At 47.6% G+C, this 7,758-nt stretch overlaps 1 long non-coding RNA gene across 1 annotated transcript; it reads right to left on the reverse strand.

Annotated features, from left to right (window-relative positions):
• Nucleotides 1-539: 539 nt before the first annotated feature.
• Nucleotides 540-6,951, reverse strand: LOC129837676 (uncharacterized). Its single transcript, XR_008756741.1, has 2 exons — nucleotides 4,381-6,951; nucleotides 540-3,776 (listed from the first exon to the last, which is right to left on the reverse strand). It is a non-coding gene; the product is annotated as an uncharacterized LOC129837676 (long non-coding RNA).
• Between the last annotated feature and the right edge of the window lie 807 nt (nucleotides 6,952-7,758).

Raw genomic sequence — 7,758 nt, forward strand, 5'->3', positions numbered from 1 at the left:
TAAGAAAGAAAAGCGGGCACATTAACCTGTCCTGATATACACAGCCACTTTTTAAATGCCAAGTATTCCCAGAGGTCTGTGTGAAGACGGATGGCATTGTGTTTACAGGCGAGACCTTCGCGCTTGACTTCAGGTGTGGTGCATGCGCGCCTCTTTGTGTGAACTGTCACCACCAATGACTGCTACGGCACAGAGAGTTGTCATCAGTGCCAGAATTCCCTTTTGAAAGGCTGTTAGTAATTGCTTGTTGTTGTGGTGCTGACAGCTTAATCCCCTTCCCTCGCAGTGAGAAAGAAACCCAATCTGATCCTGAAACTAGAAGCTGTGGAGAGGCATTACAATATCCTCTGTGAACATTTAGCTGGAAGGCCGCCTCCTTCTCCTTCTCCTTCTCCTTCTCCTTCTCCTTCTCCTTCTCCTTCTCCTTCTCCTTCTCCTTCTCCTTCTCCTTCTCCTTCTCCTCTCCTCTCATGCTGAGTGCTGTCTTGTTAGCTGTTCTACTTCACTGTGATGTTGAGTTAGATTCATTTACCAGTCTATAAATATATCTGTTTTTTATTCAAGGGACTTTACTCCTGTCCAGTTTGTTTAGGATCTGAAGTCCAGCTGCATGTTGCCATACAATGACTTTTCTCAAGTACAACTTGTGTCAATCAAGGAATTTCAATGTCTGTGTCCTAAATGGCAAACTATTCCCTATGTATTGCATTCATTTTAACCAGGGCCTACAGGGCTCTGGTCAAAATTAGTGAACTATAGTGAACTATATAGGGAATAGGATACCATTTGGGACGCAGTACTTTATCATGTGCCATCCCAGAGGAGTAGATTACAACACAAAATACACTAAGTTCATTGTTCTACTGTATGGATGACCAGTCTTGCCTTGTCTTACCTTACAATATCATGCAGTTCTCAGTCATGATGAGCTAACATTAGTTATTGTGTGTTCAAACGCCTTGATAATGGAGTAGCCACAGCAGGGTTGTTGATGTCTTAACACACCAGGCAGACATGCAGAATCAATGTCTCCCTCATTCACCTGCTGTAGCAATTAGGGAGGAGTCGGGAGAATCACAACACGATTCCCATCGATCTGAGGAGCGACTCAGGTGGAGGAATCATTCTGCCGGGCGGATCGCTCCCTCTCCGTCTCACAACACGGGGCCGGATTGAGTCCGAGTGACAATCGGCGTCACCTTCAATAGACATCTCTGGCGTCTCTGGGTTAAAGAGGACTATCACCTGGGCTTGATTGAACCCAGATAGCTATCGATTTCCAATACAGACTGCAGAGCAATGTAATTGTTCTGACTGAGCTGGGAGGCAGGTAATTCTTAATAGATTGCAATCAAAATGAGAGATTGGTAAATAAGTTAGCTCAGAAGAGCTCCATGGAGGAGTGGGTGGAAAGTCACTGTGTAATTCTAGATAGTTTCTATGTAATGAACTGGAGCCAGCTAATCATAGGGATAGTACGAGCTTACTGTACTTCAATGATATGTTTGCAGTTCTTTTATGAAGGGGTACCTTTTTCAAAACTGAGAGTTCCACTCACAGCAAATCAAATAACCCCAAGGGTAATAACTTCTCTGTCCCTACACTGGTGTTAAATGTATTTACTTCCTGAGTGCGACAGACAAAATGAAAAGTTCAAAGCTGAGTGTATTTCAAATAGAACACTGTGGCAACAACAGAATCCGCAACGTCAATCCTCTTCTTCACCAAAATAAGTTTACATAGCAACTAACCTGAGGAGTTAAAATATTGTCTTGTTTTGATCTATTACAATCCCAATGTGAGAGTCCAAATTAAGCCTGTAATAGTCTATTGGAGCAGGGAAGGAGCAGAGGAAAAGAACGGGCTAGAGAGAGAGAAGTTTAGAGGAGGAGAAAGAGAGAGGGTTAGAGGAGGTGAAAGAGAGAGGGTTAGAGAGAGAGAGGACTAGAGAGAGAGAATGGGTTAGAGGAGGAGAAAGAGAGAGGGTTAGAGGAGGTGAAAGAGAGAGGGTTAGAGAGAGAGAGAGGACTAGAGAGAGAGAATGGGTTAGAGGAGGAGAAAGAGAGAGGGTTAGAGGAGGAGAAAGAGAGAGAGAGAGGACTAGAGAGAGAGAAGGGGTTAGAGGAGGAGGAAGAAAGAGGGTAAGAGGAGGAGAAAGAGAGAGGACTAGAGAGAGAGAGGGTTAAAGTAGGAGAAAGAGAGAGGGTTAGAGTAGGAGAAAGAGAGAGGGTTAGAGAGAGAGAGAGGACTAGAGAGAGAAAAAGAGAGGGATTTAGAGTAGGAAAAGAGAGGGTTAGCGAGAGAGAGAGGATTAGAGAGAAAGAGAAAGAGGACGAGAGAGAGAGAGAGGACAAGAGAGAGAGAGGATTAGAGGCTGAGATCGCCCTGCACAGCTGATCCTCCTCTTGTCTCCTCTCTCTCCACAGCTGATCCTCCTCTTTCTCTCTCTACAGCTGATCCTCCTCTTGTCTCCTCTTTCTCTCTACAGCTGATCCTCCTCTTGTCTCCTCTCTCCGCAGCTGATCCTCCTCTTGTCTCCTCTCTCCACAGCTGATCCTCCTCTTGTCTCCTCTCTCTCCACAGCTGATCCTCTTCTTGTCTCCTCTCTCTCTCCACAGCTGATCCTCCTCTTGTCTCCTCTCTCTCTCCACAGCTGATCCTCCTCTTGTCTCCTCTCTCTCTCCACAGCTGATCCTCCTCTTGTCTCCTCTCTCCACAGCTGATCCTTCAATTGTCTCCTCTCTCTTCACACCTGATCCTCTTCTTGTCTCCTCTCTCCACAGCTGATCCTCCTCTTGTCTCCTCTCTCCACAGCTGATCCTCCTCTTGTCTCCTCTCTCCACAGCTGATCCTTCAATTGGCTCCTCTCTCCACAGCTGATCCTCCTCTTGTCTCCTCTCTCCACAGCTGATCCTCCTCGTGTCTCATCTCTCTCCACAGCTGATCCTCCTCTTGTCTCCTCTCTCCACAGCTGATCCTCTTCTTGTCTCCTCTCTCCAGAGCTGATCCTCCTCGTGTCTCATCTCTCTCCACAGCTGATCCTCCTCTTGTCTCCTCTCTCCACAGCTGATCCTCTTCTTGTCTCCTCTCTCCAGAGCTGATCCTCCTCGTGTCTCATCTCTCTCCACAGCTGATCCTCCTCTTGTCTCCTCTCTCCACAGCTGATCCTCCTCTTGTCTCCTCTCTCTTTCCACAGCTGATCCCCCTATTGTCAATCAATCAATCAAATGTATTTATAAAGCACATCTTACTGATGCCACAAAGTGTTGTACAGAAACCCAGCCTAAAACCCCAAACAGCAAGCAATGCAGGTGTAGAAGCACGGTGGCTAGGAAAAGCTCCCTAGAAAGTCCAAGACCTAGGAAGAAACCTAGAGAGGAACCAGGCTATGAGGTGTGGCCAGTCTTCTTCTGGCTGTGCCGGTTGGAGATTATAACAGAACATGGCCAAGATGTTCAAATGTTCATAGATGACAAGCAGGGTCAAACAATAATCATCACAGTGGTTGTAGGGGGTGCAACAGGTCAGCACCTCAGGAGTAAATGTCAGTTGGCTTTTTATAGCCGATCATTCAGAATATCTCTACCGCTCCTGCTGTCTCTAGAGAGTTGAAAACAGCAGGTCTGGGACAGGTAACACGTCCGGTGAACAGGTCAGGGTTCCATAGACGCAGGCAGAACAGTTGAAACTGGAGCAGCAGCACGGCCAGGTGAACTGGGGACAGCAAGGAGTCATCGGGCCAGGTAGTCCTGAGGCATGGTCCTAGAGCTCAGGTCCTCCGAGAGAAAGAAAGAAAGAAAGAAAGAAAGAAAGAAAGAAAGAAAGAAAGAAAGAGAGAAAAAGAGAGAGGGAATTAGAGAGAGCGTACTTAAAGTCAAACATGACACCGTATAAGACAGGAGAAATACTCAGACTAGCCCCCCGACACATAAACTACTGCAGCATAAATACTGGAGGCTGAGACAGGAGGGGTCGGGAGATACTGTGGCCCCGTCCGACGATACCCCCGGACAGGGCCAAACAGGCAGGATACCTCCCGGGTGGCGCAGTGGTCTAGGGCACTGCATCGCAGTGCTAGCTGCGTCACCAGAGTCTCTGGGTTCGCGCCCAGGCTCTGTCGCAGCCGGCCGCAACCGGGAGGTCCGTGGGGCGACGCACAATTGGCATAGCGTCGTCCGGGTTAGGGAGGGTTTGGCCGGTAGGGATATCCTTGTCTCAGTATGTAAAAAATTTAATAAAAATGTATGCACTCTACTGTAAGTCGCTCTGGATAAGAGCGTCTGCTAAATGACTAAAATGTAAATGTAAATATAACTCCACCAAATTTGCCAAAGCACAGAACCAACACCACTAGAGGGATACCTCCAACCACCAACTTACCATCCTGAGACAAGGCCGAGTATAGCCCACGAAGATCTCCCCCACGGCACAACCCAAGGGGGTTGTCCCCTCTCTCTCTCCACAGCTGATCCTCCTCTTGTCTCCTCTCTCTCTCCACAGCTGATCCTCCTCTTGTCTCCTCTCTCTCTCCACAGCTTATCCTCCTCTTGTCTCCTCTCTCTCTCTACAGCTGATCCTCCTCTTGTCTCCTCTCTCTCTCCACAGCTGATCCTCCTCTTGTCTCCTCTCTCTCTCCACAGCTTATCCTCCTCTTGTCTCCTCTCTCTCTCCACAGCTGATCCTCCTCTTGTCTCCTCAACGGATCCTCCTCTTGTCTCCTCTCTCTCTCCACAGCTTATCCTCCTCTTGTCTCCTCTCTCTCTCCACAGCTTATCCTCCTCTTGTCTCCTCTCTCTCTCCACAGCTGATCCTCCTCTTGTCTCCTCTCTCTCTCCACAGCTGATCCTCCTCTTGTCTCCTCTCTCTCTCCACAGCTTATCCTCCTCTTGTCTCCTCTCTCTCTCCACAGCTGATCCTCCTCTTGTCTCCTCTCTCTCTCCACAGCTGATCCTCCTCTTGTCTCCTCTCTCTCTCCACAGCGGATCCTCCTCTTGTCTCCTCTCTCTCTCCACAGCTTATCCTCCTCTTGTCTCCTCTCTCTCTCCACAGCTGATCCTCCTCTTGTCTCCTCTCTCTCTCCACAGCTGATCCTCCTCTTGTCTCCTCTCTCTCTCCACAGCTGATCCTCCTCTTGTCTCCTCTCTCTCTCCACAGCTGATCCTCCTCTTGTCTCCTCTCTCTCTCCACAGCTGATCCTCCTCTTGTCTCCTCTCTCTCTCCACAGCTTATCCTCCTCTTGTCTCCTCTCTCTCTCCACAGCTGATCCTCCTCTTGTCTCCTCTCTCTCTCCACAGCGGATCCTCCTCTTGTCTCCTCTCTCTCTCCACAGCTTATCCTCCTCTTGTCTCCTCTCTCTCTCCACAGCTTATCCTCCTCTTGTCTCCTCTCTCTCCACAGCTGATCCTCCTCTTGTCTCCTCTCTCTCTCCACAGCTGATCCTCCTCTTGTCTCCTCTCTCTCTCCACAGCTTATCCTCCTCTTGTCTCCTCTCTCTCTCCACAGCTGATCCTCCTCTTGTCTCCTCTCTCCACAGCTGATCCTCCTCTTGTCTCCTCTATCTCTCCACAGCTGATCCTGCTCTTGTCTCCTCTCTCTCTCCACAGCTTATCCTCCTCTTGTCTCCTCTCTCTCTCCACAGCTGATCCTCCTCTTGTCTCTGAGCAGTAGAATGTTCCAGAAGCGTTCCACACAGGTGGTACCCCTAGCCATTCCTTGCCAAGTTTTTCCAGCCCTGGGTCCATTCCCCTGTGTGAGCCTGGTTCCGTATCCATGCCAGAGCTGGCAGCACTTCGCTCCTCTCTGTCGCTGGAGGGAGGGCCGGGTTGTGCTCGTCTAACGATGTGCGGCAAACTCAGGAGACTGTGTTTGAGTGTGTGTTTTAGTTTTGGAATTTCAATAAGCCACTTGGGGCTTGAGTGTTGTGTAGGGTGTAGGGGGCAGAGGCTCAGGATAGGAGGGGGCGGCTGGGGTAAACCAGCGGGGGGTGGGTTGTCATCATTCATTAACGATAGGGCCTTTGGTAAGTAGGTGGATATTAACAAATAGACTGTCTGATTTATAATACAACACTGTACTGACAGGTTCGTATAGCAAGTACTGAAAACTAGATAGTAACTAAAGAGACGGTATGTGATTCAATGTCACTATGTGGATTTTTGGGAAAAGATGTGGATATTTAAGCAAATAATCTTGTGTGCTTACTACATTTTCCCAGTTTTATGGGCTATGTGAAAGAAATTGTTGAAATTACTGGTATGAATATTTATAAATGGTTGTCACATATTTGGCAGATACTTCTCTGGCTGTGAGGCTTTCATTATCCTCCAGGTTCTGGTCATTTCCCATCCAGGCTGATAGTGTGGTAAGACAGAGGAAAATAAGACGGTTCGGTGTAGCGGACTCCCTGCTGGGTGGTGATGTGAAAATAACAGTTCTTAGTTCTCCCAAATGGCACCCTATTCCCTACATAGTGCTCTACTTTTGACCAGTGCCTATAGTAGTGCACGATATAGGGAAAGGGTGCCTTTTGGGATTCCAGTTCAGTGTTCTGAGGCTACTGCACAGCCATTGGTTCCCGCCCTCTCCCCTTCACACCAACAGGAAGCTGTCATCACTAGCTATGCTCTTCTCTCTCTCTCTCTCTCTCTGTTGTGATTTTACTGAGGTTGATTCAATCAAAACATGCTTTTTGGAGGCACCTGTTGGAAAGTCTCTCATAAGCCTGTATTTTGTGTTTTATTTATCTTACTCAATATATATACTGTATTGTAAACTGGGTAGTTCCAGCCCTGACTGCTGATTGGCTGACAGCCATGGTATATCAGACCGTATAACACGGGAATTACATTTGTAACTAGTTTATAATAACAATAAGGTACCTCAGGGGTTTATGGTATATGGCCAATATACCACGGCTAATGGCTGTATCCTGGCACTCAGTAATGCGTCGTGTCTAAGAACAGCCCTTAGCCGTGGTATACTGGCCATATACCACACCCCCCAGGCCTTATTGCTTACTAACTACACATGTTATAATAACGGAGCTGAAGGTAGTTAAGTGTGAAGAGGTGGAAACAGTGTGGCTGTCGCTAATATTGGTTGACCTTTGCACTGTGTGTTGTATTGACATTTCCCTCTGGACAGAGAGGGAGTTTTCTCCTTCCTCACAACTTCCAGTCAACAAGGACATATAAATGCCTTCTCGTGAGCACTCCAAATTAAAAACACTGACATCAATTCTCAGCAATGATGATGAATAGGTCTTTGCCTCAGCAAATCTGATTCAGCAGGCCCTGATGACATTCTGAAGGCATTGCAAAATGAACCACTCATCATCATGGAGGAAGACATCTCCTTCTACAGTACGTAGTCTCAGTCAAACTGTGCTGATGCAACCAGAACACGTGTTCCTTGTTCACTTTAAAACAAAGATGATTCACATTTTACCACTTCATTGTAAGATGTGCGACCGTGTAGGCAGGCACATTGTTTCTCTCTCTGCCTGCCGCCATTTGTAATCTTATCTCTTGTCGTCGATGTGTATCTATCAGTCAGAGTGAGGGGGAACAGTTGAGCCTGATGGGAGATTACATTTAGTGAAAGTCCTGACTCTTCCATTCCTTTCAGGGCCTCTAACTACTCCATAGTCTCTCTCTAATGAGACTTCGATGACTGGGACACATGCTCGTTGGAAAAGATGTCCGGAAGCCATTTTCCAGGGATTTCTATTCCAAACAAGAACACCATGTCCTTTGTGTT

This window comes from Salvelinus fontinalis, chromosome 38 (genome assembly GCF_029448725.1).
Source record: "Salvelinus fontinalis isolate EN_2023a chromosome 38, ASM2944872v1, whole genome shotgun sequence".
NCBI classification, from domain to species: Eukaryota; Metazoa; Chordata; class Actinopteri; order Salmoniformes; family Salmonidae; genus Salvelinus; species Salvelinus fontinalis.